Here is a 23485-nt window from a genome sequence, read left to right on the forward strand (position 1 = left end):
CATTTATATATTAATATCTTTTTGTATTAAGGTTATTCCTGAGATATGTTTGTCTTTTAGCAAACATTACATGGAGTTATACAGAAATCCTGCTAACTACATATTCTTTTATGACTGGAAGTCCTCCCACATTTGGATCAGAAAAATAGTCAAGTGTATTTTCCTGGTTTTTAATTTTTTTTTAAATTTATTTGTGATAGTCACAGAGAGAGAGAGAGAGAGAGAGAGAGAGAGAGAGAGAATGAGGCAGAGACACAGGCAGGGGGAGAAGCAGGCTCCATGCACCGGGAGCCCGACGTGGGATTCGATCCCGGGTCTCCAGGATCGTGCCCTGGGCCAAAGGCAGGCGCCAAACCGCTACGCCACCCAGGGATCCCCCTGGTTTTTAATTTTTAATAGACTTCTTAATCCATCTGTGAATAAGTTTTTAAAAGTAATAACACCTAATAAATTCTGTTTTGTAGATTAGTTTTGGGTTCACAGCAAAACTCAGCAGGAAATAAGAGTCCCGTGTCTCCACACATCTGCCACCCATTATCAATACCTCAAGCCAGAAATCACCTTTGCTACGATCAACAGGCCTGCCCTGACATACCACTCACTACTTTCCCCCAAAGACCACAGTCTAACTTACGGTTTGCCCTCGGTACTGTACACCCTATAGGTTTTCACATATGCACAAAAACAAGTACCCACCATCCAATTGTCATCAGGATAGTTTAATGTCCCCCAAATCCTGTGTTCCACCTATTCATCCCTCCATGTCCCCAATCACTGGCAACCAATAATTTTTTTACTACCTCCATCATTTTGCCTTTTCCAGAATGTCCATAGTTGGGGTCATATAGGATGTATGCAGCTTTTTCAGATTGACCCCTTAGTAATATGCATTTATGATTTCTTCCGTGTTGTTTCACAGTGTGATAGCCCTGAATAATGCTCCCTTGTATGGATGTAACATCGTTTATCTATCCATTCACAGACTAGAAGATATCTTGCTTGCTCCCATGTTTCGGCAATTATGAATAAAGTTGCTATAAACAACCCGGTTCAGGTTTCCACAGGTAAGTTTTCAGGTCCTTTGATGAATAATGAAGAGTGTGATGGCTGGATCACACAGGAACAGAACATTTAGTTTTGTGACAAGCCAGTCTTCCAAAGCGGCTGCGCCATGTAGCATCTCCCCCAGCACGGCCTGGAGTTCGTACTGCTCCAGGTTCTCATCCGCAATCAGTGTTGGCTGGGTTTGGGGATGTTAGCCATTCTAACAGATGTGCGCTAATAAACCAGTATTGTACTTCACAATTCTCTAATGACATAGGCTGTTGAACATCTTTTCATACACTTACTTTTCATCTGTGTATCATCCTCGGTGAGATGTTAGATTTTTTATTCATTTTTTTAATCAGACCCATTTTCTTAATGCCAAGTTTTAAGAGTTCTTGTCTACTCTGCCTAACAGTCCTTTATCACATGTGCATCTTACCAAAATTCTCCTGGCATAAATGGCTCATTCTACCATTCTCGATACTGTCTTTCAGAGAGCAGAAGGTTTTAATTTTAACCAAGTCTAGCTTATCAATTATAACTTTCAAAGACTGCATCTTGGTGGTGTATCTAAAAAGCCACTGCCATACTCAAGGACATCTAGGTTGTGTCCTCTGTTATTTTCTAGAAGTTTTACAGTTCTGCATTTTACATTTTAGATCTATGACCCATTTTGAGTTATTTGTGGTGAGGGGTATAAGGTCTGTGTCTAGACCCATTCTTCTGCACATGGATACACAGCTGTGCCAGCATCATCTGATGAAGACATTATATTTGCTCTATCGTACTGCCTTTGCTCCTTTATCAAACATCATTGGCTATATTCACGTGGGTCTCTTTTCCTGGCTCTTTCATAGATTCCCCTGATCTATTTGCTACTTTACCAATACCACATTGTCTTAATTAGCATAGCTTTATAGGAAGTCTTGAAAACTCTAAATTTGTTCTTCTCCTTCAATACTGTGTTGGCTATTCTGGATCTTTTGGCTCCCCCTCCCCCCCCCCATAAGAATTTTAGAATCATTTTGTTGATATCCAAAATATGACTTCCTGGGATTTTTATTGGGATAGCACTGAATCTACAGATCAAATTGGGAAGAACTGATCTGTTGACAATATTGAGTGTTTCTATCCATGAACAAGGGTTCTCGCTCCATTTATTTCATCAGAATTTTGTTATTTTCCTCATATAGACTTTACACACATTTGTCAGATTTATACTTTAAGTATTTCATTTTGGGGGTGATAATGTACATGTAATTGTAACTTTAAATTCAACTTGTTCATTGCTGGTGTACAGGCAAGTAATAGGCTTTTCTGTATTAATTTTTTATCACACAACCTTGCTATAATTATTTTAGTTTCAGGTGGGTGTCAATTCATTCAGATTTTCTGTGGAATCACATCATCTGTAAATGAAGACAGTTTTATTTCTCTCTTCCAAATCTGTATACTTTTCTTGTCTAGGACTTCCAGTCCAACATTGAAAAGGGATGTTAAGAGGAGACATCCTTGCTTCATTCCCAATCTCAGCAGAAAACCTGTGAGTCTTTCATCATTAAGTAGGATATTAGTGCAAGGTTTTTATAGATAGACTTTATCAAGTTGAGGAAATTCTATTCCTAGTTTGCTGGAAGTTTTGTTGTTGTTTTTTTAAAGATCTTATTTATTTATTCATAAGAGACACAGAGAGTGAGGCATAGACACAGGCAGAGGGAGAAGCAGGCTCCCTGCAGGGAGCCCGATGCGGGGCGGGGCGGGGGGGGGGGGGGGGGGGGGGGTTACACAGACGGGGAAGGGACTCATCGCTCATTGATCCTGGGCCCCTGGGGTCATGCCCTGGGCCAGAAGGCAGATGCTCAACCGTTGAGCACCCCCCAACCCCCACCCCCACACTGGAAGTTTGTATTATGAATGGATGTTGGGTTTTGTCAAATGGTTTTTTTCTTCCTCTATTCAAATAATCATGTGATTTTTCTTTAAACTGCTGAAGTGATGGATTGCTATTAACTGATTTCCAGAAACCGAAGCAGCCGTGCCTGAGATAAATTCCATTTAGTCACGGGCAGAGCACTTTTTATAAAACATTAGATTCATTTTGCTAATATTGGAGAGTCTTACATTTACATTCATGAGGGATGCTGGCCTTTAGTCTCTTGTAATGCTTTTTCTGGATTGGATATTAGGGTAATGCTGGGCTCACAATAATTTAGCAATCTTCCTTCTGCTTCTACCTTCTAGAAAAGACTGTGGAGAAAAAGTATAAACTCTCCCATAAATGTTTGGGGGGCATTCGCCAGTGAACCCATCTGGGCCTGGTACTTTCTGGTTTTGAAGGTTATTGATTACAGATTCAGCTTATTTCATACAGGCCTACAGACTATTTCTTCTTGCAGAAGTCTCACCAGATTATGCCTTTCAAAGACTTGATCTGTCTCATCTCGGTTATCAAGGGGCAACAGGGGCACAGAGGTTTGGTTTGGTTATAGCATTCCTTTATTATCCTTTCATGGTTTAGAGGATTAGTAATGATAGCTCATTTCCCCCCACCGCTTTTTAATTCCTCTTTCACCTCTAATATTTATCTCTATCATTTTTAAGTTAGCTTGTCTAGAGATTTACGGTTTTATTGATCTTTTCAAACAACTAGTTTTGTACTTCATTTTACCACTGATTTCCTACTTACAACTTCATTTTTCTGCTCTATTTCTTTTCTTTCTTTTTTTGTTTATTTTGGATTTAATTTTTTCTTATGTCCTAAGGTGGAAGCTCAGAATATTGACTTTAGATCTTCTTTTTTTTCTTTTTTTTAATCTTTCTTCTTTTTTAACGTATACATTCAATGTTGTACATTTCCCTGTAAGCACTGCTTTTGCTTTATTCTACAAATTTTGATAAGGTATTTTCATTCCCATTTAATTCAAATTTTTAAAAATTTTCTCAAGATTTCTTTTCCGGCCTATGTGTTAATGTTCAAGTATTTTGAAATTTCAAGCTATCTTTCTGTTACTTCTATTTTAATTCTACTGTAGTCTAACAATAGACATTGTATGATTTCTAATCTTTTCAAATTTATTAAGTTTTAGTTTATAGCTGAAAATGTAAGTGTTCCAAGTGAGCCTGAGAAGAATGTATATTCTGTTGTTGTAGGATGTAGTAGTCTATAGATATTGATGATGCCCAGTTAATATTGTTGTTGAGTTCAACTGTGTACCTATCCATTTCTGAGAGGGGTACTGAAATCTCCAACTATAATAATGCATTCACCTACTGCCCTTTATAGCCTAATAGTTTTTGCCTGAAATACTTCGACACTCCGTTGGTAAGCACACACACATTAAGAATTGTCATATCTTAAAAAAAAATAAAAAATAATAATAATTAAATAAATAAATAAATAAATAAATAAATACGAATTGTCATATCTTGGGGATCCCTGGGTGGCTCGGCGGTTTGGCGCCTGCCTTTGGCCCGGGGTGTGGTTCTAGAGTCCCAGGAATGAATCCCGCATCCGAGTCCGGCGTCAGGCTCCCAGCGTGGAGCCTGCTGTCCCTCCTGTGTCTTTGCCTCTCTCTCTCTCTCTATCATGAATAATAAATAAATAAATCTTTTTAAAAAATTGTCATATCTTCTTTCAGTATTGATATGTTTATCATTATGTAATGTTCCCCTTTACACCTAATAACATTCTTTGTTTGAAAGTCTGCTTCAGGGGATCCCTGTGTGGCTCAGAGGTTTGGCGCCTGCCTTTGGCCCAGGGCACGATCCTGGAGTCCCGGGATCGAGTCCCGCATCGGGCTCCCAGCATGGAGCCTGCTTCTCCCTCTGCCTGTGTGTGTGTGTGTCTCTCTCTCTATGTCTATCATAAATAAATGAATAAACAAATCTTAAAAAAAAAAAGTCTGCTTCATCTGAAAGTAATATATAGCAGTTCCTTTCCATTACTGTCAGTATGGTGTATCTTTCTCTATCGCATTTATTTTAATCTATTTGTGTATTTATATCTAAAATGGGTTTCTTGGGGGACCTGGGTGGCTCAGTGGTGGAGCGTCTGCCTTCCAATCAGGGCGTGACCCCAGGGTCCTGGGATGGAGTCCCACCACCGGGCTCCCTGCAGGGAGTCTGCTTCTCCCTCTGCCTGTGTCTCTGCCTTTCTCTGTGTGTCTCTCATGAATAAATAAAATATATAGAAAAAAAGAAATTCCTGTTCTAGGGGCACCTGGGTGGCTCAGTCAGTTATGCATCTGCCTTTGGCTCAGGTCATGATCCTGGGGTCCTGAGATCAAGATGGGCATCAGGCTCCCTGCTCAAGGGAGAGTCTACCTCTACCTCTGCCCCTCCCCCCTGCTTGTGCACTCTCTCGCCCTCAAATAAAATCTCTTTTAAAAAAAAGATGTAAGGGAGTGTCTGGGTGGCTCAGCAGTTGAGCGTCTGCCTTCGGCTCAGGGCAGTGGTCCTGGAGTACCAGGACGGAGTCCCACATTGGGCTCCTCTTGAGGAGCCTGCTTCTCCCTCGGCTATGTCTCTGTCTCTCTCTCTCATAAACAAATGAATAATATCTTTAGAAAAGAAAGACGTAAGAAATAAAAATTCCGGGGATCCCTAGGTGGCGCAGCGGTTTGGCGCCTGCCTTCGGCCTAGGGCGCGATCCTGGAGACCCGGGATCGAATCCCACATCGGGCTCCCAGTGCATGGAGCCTGCTTCTCCCTCTGCCTGTGTCTCTGCCTCTCTCTCTCTCTGTGACTATCATAAATAAATAAAAATTAAAAAAAAAAAAAAAAAAAAAAGAAATAAAAATTCCTGTTCTGATAATCCCACCAACTCTGCCATACAGACCCAGGTTAAGACGCTGATTCAATCTTTTGTGTTTGTTTTGCTTTGAGTAGGCCCTTTATTTTCCTTCCATAGTAAATGCCGGCATGCAGTGTGAGGTGTGGGGAATGCTTTCTGGAGTCCCAGGAGTCAGTCTCACTAGTTGGCGAGAGCCTGTGTCCCTGGCACTGTGATCTTCCCAAGGACTTCCCATTCTGTGTCCCCTACTAGTACGACAGTATTGCTAGAGTGAGCTGGATGGGGTATTTCCCTTCGCTGGGTTGGTCAGGCTCTGGTTGAAGTTCCTCCTGCAGGCAGGCCTTGTTAGGACAGAAAAATGCTCTGGTCTATGTTTAAGTGGTTCCTTTTCCCCTCCCCCCTCAATGGAATCCCAAGGGGATTTTTGGTAGAGCTCCTAGAAGTAAATCTCATGAAATACTGGGTACCCCTGGATTTGTAACTCAGATGCCCACCCTGGGCCTCCTGCAATTCATCAGTCATACTCCAGTTTTCTCACCAAGCACTGGTTCCTGAGGAAGTTGCGGGGGGTGGGGGGTGGCGGGGGGCTACAGTAAATTCTGTCTGCCCAACATTTGTGGCAGCAATTTGTCCTGTGGCCTCATTGCATTAATAAATCTCAGTACATTGGTAGGCTTTTCAGTTCTGCTTTTTACCTGTTATTAGGACAGGGGCAAATTCCAAACAACTCACATGCCCAAACAGAAACTGTGGGGTTACTTTCTGAATACAACATGAGGTGAAAATATAGAAGGCTATATTTTCCTATATTTATCCTAGAGAGAGCACAATTTGCTGAGATTTCTTTCTTCTCCAGTGAAATGTGATACACGTCTAATCATACATTAAGTTCTAATCTATACTAGCATTAGTTTCTTTGAGATGTTTGGTCTTTTGTTAGTATCTTCCAAAAGATATCTTCCTTACTATAACTTGCTTTATTATTAGTTACCATTAAGTTAATTAGGTTATATTCAGTTTTTATTGTAACAAGCTATATATATAAAGTCTACAATTACAATTAATGCCATGTTGCTATTGATTGCTATATAATTATTTTATATGCATTACTCAGCATTGGGTTTTTTTAAATTTCTCAAATAGTTTTTTCTTTTTTTAAAGATTTATTTATTCATTTATGATAGACATAGAGAGAGAAAGAGAGACAGAGACACAGGCAGAGGGAGAAGCAGGCTCCATGCCGGGAGCCCGACGCGGGACTCGATCCCGGGACTCCAGGATCGTGCCCTGGGCCAAAGGCAGGCGCCAAACCGCTGAGCCACCCAGGGATCCCCAGCATTAGGTTTTTTAAGAGCAGGCCACATTTCAAACTTTATGTCCTTAACAATTTGTATCGTGAAGTATAGAGTAAGTGCTTACTGACTGAATGCATTCTGGATAAGCCCCGAGATTAAAAATAAAAATAAAAGAAAGAATAAAGCTAGTTTAGTCTATGATAGTAACTGGTTGGCTACTAAGTCTCAAGACTACAGAACAACTGTATTCCTTCAAGAATCTCCATAACAGGTGCACTTGGGTGGCTCATTCGATGAAGCATCTGCCGTCAGTTCAGGTCATGATCTCAGGGTCCCAGGATCCAGCCCAGGCTCCTTGCTCTGCAGGGGGCCTGCTTCTCCCTGTCCCTCTCCCTGCCACTCCCCCTGCTTGTTCTCCCTCTCTGTATCAAATAAAATCATTAAAAAAAAGAACCTCCAAAACAATCAGGTGCTGCCCAATTTCCATATTTACCAAGTATAGAACATGGAGAACTTGCAAAACAGAGCACTTCTGCTAGGAAACCTACCTTGTTTATTTAAAGCAAATTACACTACTTTAGCAACAGAAAATAACAGCATGTAAAACACTGATCAAGATCCCTAATAACAACAAATATGTTTCAGTTATTTTATTAGCTATAACAGTAAACTATGATCTTGACAGGCCTCTGGATTTGACAAAATACTAGCTTAAAAAACAATGTGCATGGGGAAGAAAGACTTAACCCTTTGTTTTTTTAACACCTTTATGGAGATATAATTCACATACTATTTTCATCCACTAGAAGTATGCAATTTAGTAGCTTAAAAAAAAAGATTTGAGAGAGATAGCAAGACAGAGCACAAGTTGGGGCAGGGAGCAAGAGGGAGAAGCACACTCCTCACTGGGCAGGGAGCCCCATTCGGGACTTGATCCCAGGTCCCCAAGATCACGACCTGAGCCAAAAGCAGACACTCAACCATTGAGCCACCCAGGTGCCCCTTTATTTAAATTCTTTGGGTACATACCCAGAAGTGGAACTCTAGATCATACAGTAATCCATTTAACCTTTTCAGAAATCACCCAACTGTATTCTACACTAGCTATCTCACTTTATAGCACACCAACAATGTGTGAAATTTCCAATTTCTCCATGTCCCAGCCAACATGCACTATTTTCTGTTTTGGTTTTTTCATAGCGATCTTAGTAGGTATGAAGTAGTATCTCACCGTGGTTTTGTTTTTGTTTTTAATGATTTTATTTATTTATTCATGAGAGACACACAGAGAGAGGCAGAGGGAGAAGCAGGCTCCCTGCAGGAAGCCCGATGCGGGACTCAATCCCAGGACCCCAGGGTCACACCCTGAGCCGAAGGCAGACGCTCAACTGCTGAGCCACCCAGGCGTCCCTTCACTATGCTTTTGATTTGCATTTCCCTAATGACATTGAGCATCTTTCCATGTTTACTGGCTATTTATCTTCTTTGGGGAAATGTCTATTGGGAGTCCTTTGGTCATTTTTAATGGTGTTTATCTTTTTCTTGGTGAGCTGTAGTTCCTTACACACTCTAAATAGTCTCTTAATCTGTATGTGTTACAAATCTTTCCTCCCAATTTTTTAAGTCCTTTTTAAATTTTATTTATTCATGAGACAGAAAGGCAGAGATACAGGCAGAGGGAGAAGCAGGCTCCACGCAGGGAGCCCGGATGGGGGGCTTGATCCTGGGACTCCAGGATCACACCCTGGGTTGAAGGCAGGCGCCCAACCGCTGAGACACCCAGGCGTCCCAACCAATTTTTAAGTTCTTTTTCACTTTGATAACGTCCTGTGGTCGTGATGCATAAAAAATTTTAGTTCTGGTAAAATAAAATATATTTTTCCTTTCATTTCTCCTGCTTTGGTGTCATACCTAAGAATCCACAGCAGTATCAAAGATCATAAAGATTAATCCCTATGTTTTTTTCTAAGAGACTTAACAGTTTTAATTCTTCTGTTGAGGTCACTGATCCATTTTGAAATTTTGTCTATGGTATGAGGAAGGAATCCAAACTCATTCATTTACATGTGTAAATCCTGTTATCCCAGCACCATCTTTTGAAGAGACTATGCTTTTCAAATTGAATGGATTTGGCATCATTATAAAAAATCAATTGGCCAAAGTGTGGAAAATAATATGCAGGTTCCTCAAAATTTTAAAACAGAACTACCCTGCGAGCCAGCAACTGCACCACTAGGTATTTACCCAAAAATACAAAAACGCTAATTCAAAGGGACATATGCACCCCAATGTTTACAGTAGCATTATCTACAATAGCAAAATTATGGAAGCAGACCAAGTGTCCATCAATAGAATGAATAAAGATGATGTAGTATGTATATACAATGGAATATTACTCAGCCATAAAAAAAGTATGAGATGTTGCCATCTGCAATGACATGGATGGAATTCAAGTATATTATGCTGAGCAAAATACGTTAGAGAAAGACAAATACTGTAAGATTTCACTCATATGTGGAACAGAAGAAACAAATCAAAATGGGCAAAGAAAAAAAGAGAGAAACCAAGAAAGAGACTCTTACAGAGAGGAAAGTGCTGGTCACCAGAGGGGAGAGGGTGGGGGATGCATGAAATCAATGGGGATGAACGAGAGCACTTGTGATGAGCACTGAGTGATGTAACCAAGTGCTAAATCACTACACTGTATACCTGAAACTAATATAACAGTGTTTATTATGTTGGAATTAAAATGAAAAAAAAAAAAAACTGGCCACAGATATATGAATTTATTTCAGAATTCTAAATTCCCTATGTTTATCCATATGTCAGTACCATACTGTTTTGATTACCATAGCTTTGAAGTACATCTTGAAATAAGCAGGTATGTTGTTTTCCAATTTTGTTCTTTTTCAAAACTATTTTGGCTATCTAGGGCCCTTTCAAATTCCACATGAATTTCAAGATCAGCTTTTTAATTTGGGGGGTTGGGGGGTGGGGGGAAGGCCACTGGAATTTTCATAGAGATTGTGCTGAACTCTATACTGGTTTGAGTAGTTCTGTTTTCCCATCCATGAGCCTAAGATGTCTTTTCATTTATTTTGGTTTCTTTCATTTCCTTCTGCAATGTTTTATAATTTATAGTGTACAATACAAGTCTTTTACTTCCATGGTTAAGCTCATTGTCAGGTATGTTGTTCTTTTACATGCTAACGTAAGTAGAACTGTTTCCTTAATTTCCTTTTCTGGTAGTTCACTGCTGGTGTTACTGAAACACAACTGACTACCCTACAACTTTGCTGAACTTGTTTATTAGTTCTGGTAACTTTCTCATGTATTCCTTTTAAATTTCTCAATACCTGATCATGTCACCTTCAAAGTTTTATTGCTCTTTTTCCAATGTGGTTGCCTTTTCTCTTTGTTGTCTCATTCCTCTAGCCAAAACTTCCCGAACAGTATTAAGCAGCATTAATGAAACCGGGCATCTCTGTCTCGTTCCTGATCTGAAGGGAAAGCTTTCAATCTTTCACAGTTGTCTACAGTAGTAGTTTGGGTTTTCATAAATGCCCTTTATCATGTTGAGAAAGGTCCTACCAGTCCTAGTTTCCTGCTAGTTTTTAATCTTGAAAGGATTTTGGATTTTGTCAAATACCTTTCTGCATCAATGGATATAATCATATTTTTTTTCCTTCATTCTACTAATGTGATATATTACACAGATGGATTTTCTTATGTCAAGCTTTGCCTTCCTACTAAAATTTTCACAAGGCCATTGTGTCCATTTGTGTTCCCCCAAAATTCACATGCTGAAAACCTAATGCCCAAGGTGATGGTATAGATGGTGTGTCCTTTAAGAGATGATGAAGTCCTGAGGGTCGTGGCCTTACAAAAGTGGCCCCAGAGATATCTCTGTGTAAGACAGGAGAAGTCAATAGTCCAACTGGTTAGAAGGCCCTCCCTGAACCACGATGGCACCTGCAACAGATGTCCAGCCTCCAGAATGGTCATAAATAAATGTCTATTGTTTATAAACTACCCAGGCTGTGGTATTTTGTTACAGCAGCCCAAACAGACTATCAGACTGGCTTTACCATCATTTCATAAAATCACAATGAATGGACATATCAGAAATAAGCTGTGATGTGAGAAAATGAAAAACAATACAATTAATAGATTCTTACAAATCCGATTTTATTCCATTTAAAAAGAAATTATCTTTGACTTTTATCAGTCTCTGAATGTGTGTTTGCCATGAGCCATCAGAAAGATAATATTTACCCTAAAATTCTGAAAACTATGAGCTACAGCCATATTTAGTTAACAATATTTAAGGGGCACCTGGGTGGCTCAGTTGTTTAAGCATCCGCCTTCAGCTCAGGTCATGATCTCAGGGTCCTGGGATCAAAGCCCCACATTGAGCTCCCTGCTCAGCAGGGAGTTGGCTTCTGCCTCTCAACCTGCTCCTATGTCTCTCTGTCTCTCTCTCTCAAATAAATAAATAAAATCTTTAAAAAAAAAAAACAATATTTGAAAGTTACGAAGTGGAAAGCTATGAAAAATTGAGACATATGAACTTTTATTAATTTATACCTGTCCTTTATAAAAAATATACATGTAATTATTGCACTTTGAATAAAACTGAGTTGTGTATAACTAGTCAGGTATGTGTGTTCCTTAATCATTAGAAATTGAATAAACTACTACACAGAATGTTACAGTCTTGTAACAGCAAAGTACCTGCCCATGAGAACCTGAAAAACTGAACTGAAAAGAAAAAAATCTGTTTGAAGGCATCAACGAACAAACACTGAAAACTTACAGAATTTAAGATCAAGGCAAACAGAAAACCAAGAGGTAAGCCTTGTATCTGGAGTCACATTTCTCCTTACAGAGGCACCTGGCAACGCTGTAAGAGCAACTAAGAACATGAGCGGAACTTTCAACACATACAGGGCTAAGAGGATTAAAAATTAGAATTGAGTGCCTAGTATGGGAGGAGAGGAATACTGTAATCCCCTAAACTTTAAGTTTAGACACCAAGGGGCTGCCTGCCTCCTAGGAGTAAGAAAACGGACAAGGAATTCAGTCTTCACACATAAAATAATAACCTAGCAGAAAAGGAAAGTACCTCATTAACTATAAAAGTAACTACCATTTTTCTTAAATTTCAAATCACCTCAACGGTTGAGCAGATTAATATAAGCTAGGTCTACTGGGGCCCCTGGCTGGCTGTCAGAAGCAAATACAAATCCTCTCTGGATAACATCATCCTGAATTTCAATTCATTCCTATAATTTTTCATCACAGTATCTGGAACATATGTAAAAATAACTAAATCCACAAAGAGTAAGAGGGTATCACCAAAAGGCAAGAAAAGCAAAACAAAAACAATGGAAACAAACTGCAGGAAGAGTTCTGGATGGGTCATTATTAGACACGGCCTTTAAGATAACAATGCTTGGGGCGTCTGGGTGGCTCAGTAGGCTCTGCCTGCCTGAGGCTCAGGTATGATCCTGGGGTCTTGGGATCGAGCCCTGCTTCAGGCGCCCTGCCCAGAGGGGAATATGCTTCTCCCTCTGCCCTTCCACCTGTTCATGCATGCTTTCCCACTCTCTCTCTGTCAGATAAATAAATAAAATCTTGAAAAAAAAATAATGCTTGATATGTTCAAGAAATTAAAAGATTTATAACTCCAGCAAAGAACATGCAAAGAAGCTAAGTGGAAAGGACAGACTTGTAAAAGTACAATAACTACAGCACTCCATGAATGATTTCCTATCAGATTTGATACAGACGAGAGAATTAGTGAACCGGAGGATTATTCTCAAAAGGAAGCATCCAGAAGAAAGCATGGATAAACAAGAGCATGAGGCATATATGGACGTAATAAGGTCTAATATATTCACTGCGATCCTAAGAATAGAGAAAAGGAAGACTGAAGAGGAACTGACTTTCAGAGACAGTGGCTGATAATTTTCCAAAACTGACAAAGGCATGTAGCCTCAGAACCAAGAATCATTCCCAGAAAACAAAACCAAGTGAACACAACTACACCTAGGCATTTCACTGTAAGATTGCTTGAAACCAAAGATAAGAGGGAAGAGTTAAAGTCACTAGAGGAAAAGCCATACTATCTCCAAATGAGCAACAATAAAACTTCAAAAGGAGTCATCAGAACAATGGATATCGAAAGACAATGAAATAATGTCTAAAAAGTTCTCAAAATAGCTGCCAATTGAAATTTTTATACCTACAAAAATGAAAGGTGAATAAGGTACAGTTTATAAAACCAAGACTTTATCACAGTAGCCCCACAATACAGACACTGGAGATGTTCCTTGGGCAGGAGAAGAATCCCAGATGAAAACTCAGAAATTATGAAAAGGGATGAAGAGCAATGAGAAAGGTACAGATGTAGGTAAATCTAAGTAAATGCTGAGTGTATAATACAACAACAATACTGTCTTCTAGATTTAGAATACATACAGAATTTAAATGTTTAAGTTCCTCGCATTATCTGGGAAAAATAAAAACCTGTATTAGACCTTGACACATCAAGGACACGTTACTGCCACTAGAGTAATTAATAAAAGAACAGTTAGTAAAAAGAACACATAAGGACCAAGCTATTAGATGGAGAAAGAGAATACAAGATGCTTTATCAACACCATCTCAAACAACAAACAAGAAAGAAAAAGGCACAAGATGAATAAAAAACATATTATGATGACAGATTAAAACCCAAATATATTCGTAATTACATTAAATCTAAACAAAGTATCTTCAATAAGAGACAACAATTTTGAGCTTGGATTTAAAACAAAATCTCAGCTAAATGCTACTTGCAAAAAGAAAATCTTATATAAGGAAACAAAAAATTTGCAGAGTCAAAAAAGAAAGCACCATGCAGAAATATATTATCAAATAAAGCTGTAATAACAAAAAGAAGAGTGTAACAACTAAGTATTACTAAGGGAAAACAGGGTCATTCCATTATAATAAAAAGATTCAACTCATTAGGAAATACTCTTACGTTTATGTACTTAACGTCAAAACATACAAAACAGAACAAAAAGAGACAAATCCAGTCACAACAGATTCTAACATATCTCTCTCAACTGTAAAAGAAAAAAACTGCTAAATACACAGAAGATTTATAGAAACATGGAACAAACCTGACCTCATCTACATAAATCTCTGCAGTCAACAAGCACAGATTCTGTTCAAACACACATGGAATGTTTACAAAAATGATCACACACTGGGCAGATCAAGTCTCAACAAATTTCAAAGGACTGAAATTACAGAGTTTGCTCTCTGCCCACAGAACTGAAGAAGAAATCAGTAACAAAAAACACAAAAATATCTGTTTTTGGAAGCTAAAAAACATACTTCTAAATAACATATAGGTCGCTGAAAGTCACAAATGTTAAATCAAGAAATATAATGAAAAGAATGAAAATGTAACAAAAGGAATAAAATACTAATCACCAAAAGTTCTACGATGTAGTTAAAAGGAAAACTTCTAGCATAACTGCATAGGTGATGGGAGAACACTAAAAAGCAATAATCTACACATCCAACCTCCAGAAAATCTAAAATAAAAAATGAAACCAATAAAGTGGAAGGAAATTATACACACACACAGAACAGCAATCAATGAAAACAGACTTATTTTTTTCATAACAGACTTTTAAAAGAGAGATTCAATAAAAGGGAAAGCTGATTCTCTGGAAGAACAAAACTGATAAACCCCTGGTTACTATCAAACAACTACCAAAACACACAGGAAGAAACAGAAAACCCAAGTAAGTCTTTATCTATCAAAAGAGGTTACACTGAGGATTAAAATTTTTCCCACAAAGAAAAACTCCAGAACCCATACAGCTTCACCTTACAGTCTACAAAAAATAGACAAGGGAAAAAACTCCCAATCTTACAGAAACTTTCTTAGAACAAAAAAAGAAGAAACAGGTCACAAGTTGTATGATATCAACGTAATAACCTTGATATCAAAACCTGAAAGGGACACTGAAAATTACAGGTCCATATCATTCATGTTCATGAATGTAAAATATTAGCAAATCAAACCCAGAAATACATAAAGTACAATACAGCGTGACCAAGTTTCTTAAACAATCCTAGCAACTCGCCTATTAACAGAATAAAGGAAAATAATAAAATCAGCTCAGTGATGCAGAAAAACACTGGATAAAACTCTTCATCCATTCGTAACCACTAAAAGCAAAACAGGAATAGCAGGGAAACTCCTTAATCTGAAAGAGGGTATCCACTTAAAACCAGAAGCAGAAAAACCAGACTCAAAAAAGTTCTCCAAATGAGAATGAGATAGGATACCCAGACTCACCACTTCTATTCAGCATCATACTGGAAGTCCCAGTCAGGGCAATAAAGCAAGAAATAAGATACATGGGGATCAGAAAAGAATAATTAGAGGATTCCTGGGTGGCTCAGTGGTTTAGCGTCTGCCTTTGGCCCAGAGCGCGATCCTGGGGTCCTGGGATCAAGTCCCGCATCAGGCTTCCAGCATGAAGCCTGCTTCTCCCTCTGCCTGTGTCTCTGCCTCTCTCTCTATGTCTATCATGAATAAGTAAATAAATAAATCTTAAAAAAAAAAAAAAAGAATAATTACAACTGTCATTCGGAGAGGACATGCTTCTATCTACAGAGAAATTCAAAAAAATCTACAGATGAATTGTTAAATTAATAAATGTCCTCAAGAATATCAGAAGAACAGAGAGGAAGTAGGGCTTATGCACATTTCCTGTCTCAAATTCTCAGAATTGTTGCAGAACTCAGCTAACAGCCAAAGCACCTGTTGCGTGTCAGATGGGACATAAATGAGGAGTGCCCAGGTGGCTCTGTTGGTTGAGCATCTGACTCGATTTTGGTTCAGGTCATGATTTGGGGTCATGAGATCAAGGCCTGCAATGGGCTCTGCACTCAGTGGGGCATCTACTTGAGATTTCTCTCCCTCTCCCTCTGCTCCTCTCCCTGCTTGCACACACTCTCTGACTCTAAAAATAAATAAATGTTTAAAAAATGGACATATTTGCACTTCCTGCTTAGCAGTAGCTGTAGCAACAAATCAGGTATGGATGAGTTTAAATGTAGCCACACTAGCACCAATCACATCTTATTCAAAGCAACTTAAATATATTCCTTCTTTCCTCTTTAAAAATTCTAACCTCCTTTATCTCTCTGGAACATGCTACAATCAACTCTGTCTCCCAGATGGGAAACCTTAAGATTCCAAATACATGCACACAGTTTATTTTGTGGGTGGCAGTTTTGCCTTTCATTGGTCAACAGGAGTAACAATGAGTAAATGAAAAAAATTAAGATGGTATTTACACGGACGTCTGGGTTGCTCAGTCAGTGAAGTGTCTGACTCTTGGGGTTTTGGCTCAAGGTCGTGATCTCAGGGTTGTGAGATCCAGCCCCAATTCAGGCTCCATGCTCACCAGAGAGTCTGCTTAAGACTCTCTCTCCCGGGGATCCCTGGGTGGCTCAACGGTTTGGCGCCTGCCTTTGGCCCAGGGCGTGATCCTGGGGTCCCGGGATCGAGTCCCGCGTCGGGCTCCCGGCATGGAGCCTGCTTCTCCCTCTGCCTGTGTCTCTGCCTCTCTCTCTCTCTCTCATTGTCTATCATAAATAAATAAATAAATCTTTAAAAAAAAAAAAAAAGATTCTCTCTCCCTCTACTCCTCCCCACCAAAATAAATAAATCTTTTTAAAAAGTATATTATTTACAATAACACTCAAAAAAGTCAGATCTTGGAATAAATCTAACAAAAGATATGCAAGATCTCTATCCAGAAAGCCACAAAACATTGAAAGTAGAAATGACTTAAGTAATGGAAAAATACATCATATTCACATATTAGAAAATGAGCATTATAAAAATGCTCCTTCTCAAACTGATGTAAAATTCAGCGCAAATCCAATCAATATTTTCTTAGATTTTGGTATGTAAATTAACAAAAGAGCCTGAATTTTATATGGAAAAGTAAATGATCAAGAATGGCCAGTAATATAAACAACAAATAAATATCAAGACCACGGGCAGCCCTGGTGGCTCAGCAGTTTGGCGCCACCTACAGCCCAGGTGTGATCCTGGAGACCCCGGATTGAGTCCCATGTCAGGCTCCCTGCATGGAGCCTGCTTCTCCCTCTGCCTTTGTCTCTACCTCTCTCTCTCTCTCTCTCCTCTCTGTGTATTCTCATGAATAAATAAATAAAATCTTAAAAAAAAAAATAAAATAACAAGGCCACAATGAATTTAATTGGAAGATCTGACACCATATATCAAAATTTACTGTAAAGCTAGAGCAATTAAGACTGTGTTACATAAGGACACGAAGAGTCATACACTCATAGAAAGTAAGAGAAAACCCAAGAGCAGACTCATGCATCCATGGTCACTAGACTTCTGTGACAAAGATGGCACCGCAGAGCAGCGAGTTCAGGTAAGGCTTTCCACAAATAATGTAGGTGAATTAGATACCCATGTGGGAAGAGAAAATCAGACAACCAGTCCAACACACACCAAACTTAATTCCTGATAGATTATAAACATAGAAAAGCTTCTAGAAGAAAGTGCAGCATTCTGTTTTCATGATCTTGAAATGGGGACAGCTTTCACCTACAAACAGCAAGTTACTAAATAGGACTACATTAAAATTAAGAATTTCTTTATAAAGCAGTATCATTAGGACAGTAAAAATTAAAAGACAAGCAAGTTATGAGCCAAAGGAATTGGGATGCTCTGCTAACTCAAGTATAGACTGATACAGTGCTTTCAAAAAGAGTTTGGAATTATATATTAAAATTGAACCTTCAACTCCTAGATATATATACTCAACAGAAATGTATGACATGGTCTCCAAAAGATACATACAAGTATTTCAAATCAGTGGGGGTGTCCAAGTAGCTCAGTCAGTTAAGTATCCAACTCGTGGTTTCAAGCTCAGGTCCTGATGTCAGGGTCATGAGTCAGCTTGAGACCCCTTCCCTCCCTTGGCCTCCCACCCCCCAGCAGTGCTCCCTCACTCTAAAATAAATAAATAAACCTTAAAAAAAATAATAGATTTTCAAAACAGTAGTATTTGTAATAACCCCAAACCAGAAGTAAATCAACATCCACTACCCACTATCAGTAGACCGGATAAAAGTGCCACGGTTTAGTCCTACCATGAAACAATAACTACCTAACAATGAAATGAATGAACACAACTAAATGTAATGGAAAGCCACACACAAAATAATACATGATAACCAAACACAAAAAGTTCAAACACAGCTGATCAAAGAAGTTTTAAGAGCACGGAAGTGAGGAGAGGGACTGGATTCTCTTCTCCTGGGTGAGGGCACATTCTGCAATGCTGTTAAGAGTTCTTCTCCACCTAGACTGTGATTATAGGGGTATATTTACTTAGGGACTATTCACTGAGCCATGCTGTTATTCTCATGTTGCCAAGCTCAGGCTCCTATACGGATGTTTTCCTCCGTCAAAATTTTTGTAAGAGGAAGGTAGTTAACACAATGTAAACAATAACCTTATCTGTATTTAATCCATTGAAAACATTACTGAAAAATAACATTTGTTAAAGTAAATCACAAATCATTCTCTACATACATATCATTTCGCACATAAGTACAGGAAAGAAACTTGGGTTTAGAAACACTGAAGAGCTATTGATAATTCTGGATTTCTTGCAAATTGTCTTAAAATTTTAAATTAAAACGCCAAACCATTTCCACCTAGATTACATATTTATTTGCCAAATGACGTTAAAATTAAAGAAAAAAAAAACAAATCATATGCAAAAGTTTAAGTCTGTGTATCTTACTACCCAGAAGCAAAGCCAGACTGAGCTTTCTCAAGGAGAAGGACCTGGCACAGGACACATTCCAAGGACACCCTGACAGAGATCTTCTGAAGGTTGCTGTGGAATGCTGGAAACAAACCGACCGGCTTGTCCTCCAGTTATTTCATACTCACTCAAGGAAAATGCAAACTATTTTCAAGAAATTTCTAAATTATCTTAACAGTGCTTCTGTCCTAAATTTATGTAGTGCTGGGGCACCTGAGTGCTCAATGGGTGAAGCATCTGCCTTCAGCTCAGGTCACAATCTCCGGGTCCTGGGATTCAGCCCCGGGTAGTGCTCCCTGCTCAGCGAGGAGCCTGCTTCTCCTCTCCCTCTGGCTGCCACTCCCCCTGCCTGAGCTCTCTAAACAAATAAATAAAAATCTAAAAAAAGACAAAAAAATTTGGGGGCAGCCAGGTGGCTTAGTGCCACCTTCAGCCCAGGGCCTGATCCTGGAGACCCGAGATCGAGTCCCACATTGGGCTCCCTGCCTGGGGCCTGCTTCTCCCTCTGCCTGTGTGTGTCTCTGCCTCTCTCTCTCTCTCTCTCTCTGTTTCTCATGAATAAATAAGTAAAATCTTAAAAAAAATAAAATAAAATTTACATGGTGCTTTCCTGGCTCACTCACAGAAACCAAAACACCCCACAAAGGGAGGGTGGGTAGTGGGGAGCAATGATGGCAGGAGGCTCTAGAAACTCTCATCTGCCCACCAAACAGCTCATAGTTGGAAAACATCAAACCAAGGTGCTTTAGGTTCATGCAATCTTCTGGCTCTATGTCCTATCACTTGAAAATGTAATAGATTTATCAGGGAAATGCAAATCAAAACTACAGTAAAATATTACCTCATACTATCTCATAGATGGCTACTATATTTTTTAAAGGGGCAGAAAAGTAGCACTAGTGAGGACGTGGAGAAAGGAGAACCCCTGTGTATTGTTGGCAGGAATAAATAATGCGGCCACTGAGTCAACAGTATTGAGGTTCCTCAAAAAATTAAAAATCGAATTATTGTATCATCCAGCCATTACACTTCTGGGTATATAGCCCAAATAATCAAAAGCAGGGTCTTGAAGAGAGATCTGTGCACCCATGCTTACAGCAGCATTACTCACAACAGCTAAAACATGTGGGCAACTCAAGTGTCCATCTACATATGAAGGCTTAACAAAGCGTGGTATTCACACACTGGGGAATATTATTCAGCATAAAAAGGAAGAAAATTCTGCCACATGCTACAACATGGAGAAAACTTGAGTGCATTATGCTGAGTGAGATCAGCCAGCCAGTCACAAGAAGACAAACACCAAATAATTCTACTTGTAACCGGTCCTTCGGATGGCCACGACCACAGACACAGAATGCAGATCAGTGGGGGCCGGGGGCCAGGGGTGGAGGCGAGGTAGTGTTTCATGGGTAAAGAGTTTCAGTTTCACAAGATGAAGTCTTATGGGATGGACTGTGGTAAATTTTATGTATATTTTACCACAATAAAAAATGTTTTTAATGTGATGAATTTGAATGCTAAAAAAAGGAGTCTTTTAGTAGATTTTTGTGTTTTTAAGTGACTTTTACAGTAGTCTCTGCAATAATCATTTATTGCCAGTAGACTATTTTTTCTATTAAGTTAAAGGTACAGATAATTACATTTGACTTTTTTTTTTAAGATTTTTTTTTTTTTTAAAGATTTTATTTGTTCATGAGAGACTCACAGAGAGAGGCAGAGAGACACAGGCAGAGGGAGGAGAAGCAGGCTCCATGCAAGGAGCCCAATGCGGGACTCGATCCCGAGAATCCAGGATCATGGCCCAAGCCAAAGGCAGATGTTCAACTGCTCAGCTACTCAGGCATCCCTACATTTGAGTTTTTAACCCCTATTTTAAAATAGCATGATTATTTTTGACATTTGTTAGTCTTCAGTACTAGCAAAACCAAGATTCAGGTTCGGGCGAATGCACCATCCAGCACCAGCTGACAAGGAACCAGCAGGACCACCGTGCAAGTTAGTCCACAAATTTAAAAACGAACATGCAATCTTGCAGAAAACATGAAAACATGTAAACAGCACAAAGTCAAGTGTTTTTCCTGATTTTATGCCTTGTGGAATTTTATATATTTAACCATAAATATAAATTTACATAAATCTAAGTCTCCTTTTTAATGGCAGGTCTTACCGAGTCTGAATATGTGTGTTTTCTTCAACTTCACAAGAGTCTGAAAAGTAATGAGAAATTCTGAGAGACAACTACTGTGGAATCCACAGGAGGTCTGTCTGTGTCGATGAGAATACATGAGACACCACAGCGGGTCGGAAGCCCTGCATCCTCCAGGATGGGCCTCCCTTTGGAGGAGGCCGGGCAGCAGGACACCGTCAGCGGGGCTCTGCACCAGGGCTCTGCACCCGCCACCGCCTCGGCCCCGGGCTTAGACCCCGCAGACGTGGGTCAGAGCCCAACCCAGCCCTGACGAGACCCATCGCAACATCCTCCCCGGCTGCAGGAAGGGAGCCCCGTGTGTGAACTGGAACTCCAGCTTCCCTGACCAGGAAGAGCAGAGCCGATTTCACAAAAGGTTAAGGAGGAGGGGAGTGGGGAGCCGGGGCTCGGGCGAGGTGCTCCCCTCAAGCCAGCCAACAGCAAAAGGCAAGCAGGCCCACCAGAGCTCCAGGAAAGAGTCGCCCTAGGTCAGCGCCCGCTGCAGCGCACAGGACAGGCCGGCGACGGGAAGAGGTCACACGACTGGCTTCTGGGAATGCAAACCGAGGGGCAGGTGGTGGTGCCGCGAGCTGGGCCTGGTGACCCCCAGGCAGGGCGTCTGCACCCTCCCCGGAGGCGCTCAAGCGTGGGTGGCAGGGCGCGGAGGAGCTGGGACCCCCGAAAGCTGGTCCAACACGCGCCGGGAGAGGGGATACCGAGGGCAGATGCAGGGCGGCTGCCCTCAGGGAAGCAGCGCTCAGGACGCCTTGGGGAGCACAGCGCGCTGCCCACAAGGCCCACAAAGGGCTGAACCGTGTCGGCCCGCACAGCGGGGTCGCTGGGGACCTGAGGCGAGAGCCTGACTGCAGGGGTTCAGGAGCGCGTGGGACGTGGAAACACCAAAGGCGAGCAGAACACGCTCCAGGAGACCGAGAAAAAGGGGGAGATGGAGCCGCTGCAAAGACCTGGACAGCACGCGATCTGTGGCGTATTCAAAATGGATCCTCAGGGCAGCCCCAGTAGCCCAGTGGTTTAGGGCCGCCTGCAGCCTGGGGTGTGATCTTGGAGACCCGGGATCGAGTCCCACATCGGGCTCCCTGCATAGAGTCTGCTTCTCCCTCTGCCTGTGTCTCTGCCTCTCTCTTCACTCTCTCTGAATGAATGAATAAATAAAATCTTAAAAAAAAACAAAAAAACAAAATGGATCCTCAGTTACTTAAATACGTGGATGAAAATTCTCCCTACCCAATTCTGCTATCCTAAAGCAATCGCTGTCAACCGCCTCTAGTCTTGTTTTCAGGGACTTACCTCGCTATCTATAAACCACATGACTACCCTTCCCTGTTGACCTCTTTCCCGGAGGATCCTCCCCCCTACCCCCACCCTTTCTCAACTGCAGTACCCCAATTCCTGCTCAAATCGATCATCTACACGTTTAGGACAATGCAAATATTGCACCTCATCCTGAGACATGCAGTCTCCCCCTCTCCATGCTGACCCACACAACCAACTGCTCCCAGCTGCACCCTGCATCTTAGCTTCCCCAGGTACAGACCAGAGCGAACCTGGCGGTCACCTCCTGTCTCTCCTGTCTCTCATCTCAAGACCAGTCTCACACTGCCTAGGCGCCAGTGCCTTGCAAACCACTGCATCGCAGCTCTTACCCATTATCACCACAGTTTGCCATGGGAACGCAAGCCCAATAGCCACTGGCCCACCATGGCTAGACGTGTAAGTCCAGACCTCCTAATACCCGTTTTCAGAGTGGCAGTGCCCACCTTCTTTGGGTGGGCCTGGATCAGAATTGCTCTGGTTTGCCCTTTCCAGGTAATAGGCTTCATGAGCTGAGCAGGACAGGAGACAGTTCTAACTGGGTTGGAGGTGCCAAGCAGGGTGCTGCATACACTAGGAAAAATCACTCTGTTCTTGACCCCTGCCATCCATGCCGCCGCCAGAGCCACCCAGTACCTCTAACTCCTGAGACGTCCACATCTGTGAGGCCCAAACTGGCATGCTTCCTGGTCCTTTCCTCTGCGGGCACTTAGCTATCCTGCCTGCTAAATCAAAAACCAATCCACACACTTCTTTCCGGTTTACCAAATGCTATGACAGCTCTTCCATGCTCAAGTCTATCTTTCATTTTGTCCTCATAGGTTTAGGTACTTTATGCTTTTTAATAGGATTTCAGGAAATAATACATGTTCATTTCATCATGTTTTGCCCAAAGGCACGTTTGAACTTTTATTTCAAATGTAAAAGACTTGAA

At 40.7% G+C, this 23485-nt stretch overlaps 1 protein-coding gene and 1 pseudogene across 25 annotated transcripts in view; one reads left to right on the plus strand and one right to left on the minus strand.

The window, feature by feature from the left end:
• ZMYND11 (zinc finger MYND-type containing 11) overlaps nucleotides 1-23485 on the minus strand; it is a 131045-nt gene that overhangs the window by 81343 nt on the left and 26217 nt on the right. Inside the window, exon 1 of one of the 25 annotated variants that reach the window (XM_049101476.1) lies at nucleotides 21199-21299. The exons of 23 other annotated variants lie outside the window; for them this stretch is intronic. The gene's annotated coding sequence lies outside the window, so the exon portion shown is untranslated. Of the gene's footprint in view, nucleotides 1-21198; nucleotides 21300-23485 lie in introns of those variants that run through there. One more of the 25 variants, XM_035713154.2, reaches the window with a different exon arrangement.
• Nucleotides 1-23485, plus strand: part of LOC112658885 (60S ribosomal protein L17-like) — a 384311-nt pseudogene that overhangs the window by 63778 nt on the left and 297048 nt on the right.

The sequence above is a fragment of the Canis lupus genome, chromosome 2 (genome assembly GCF_003254725.2).
Source record: "Canis lupus dingo isolate Sandy chromosome 2, ASM325472v2, whole genome shotgun sequence".
NCBI classification, from domain to species: domain Eukaryota; kingdom Metazoa; phylum Chordata; class Mammalia; order Carnivora; family Canidae; genus Canis; species Canis lupus.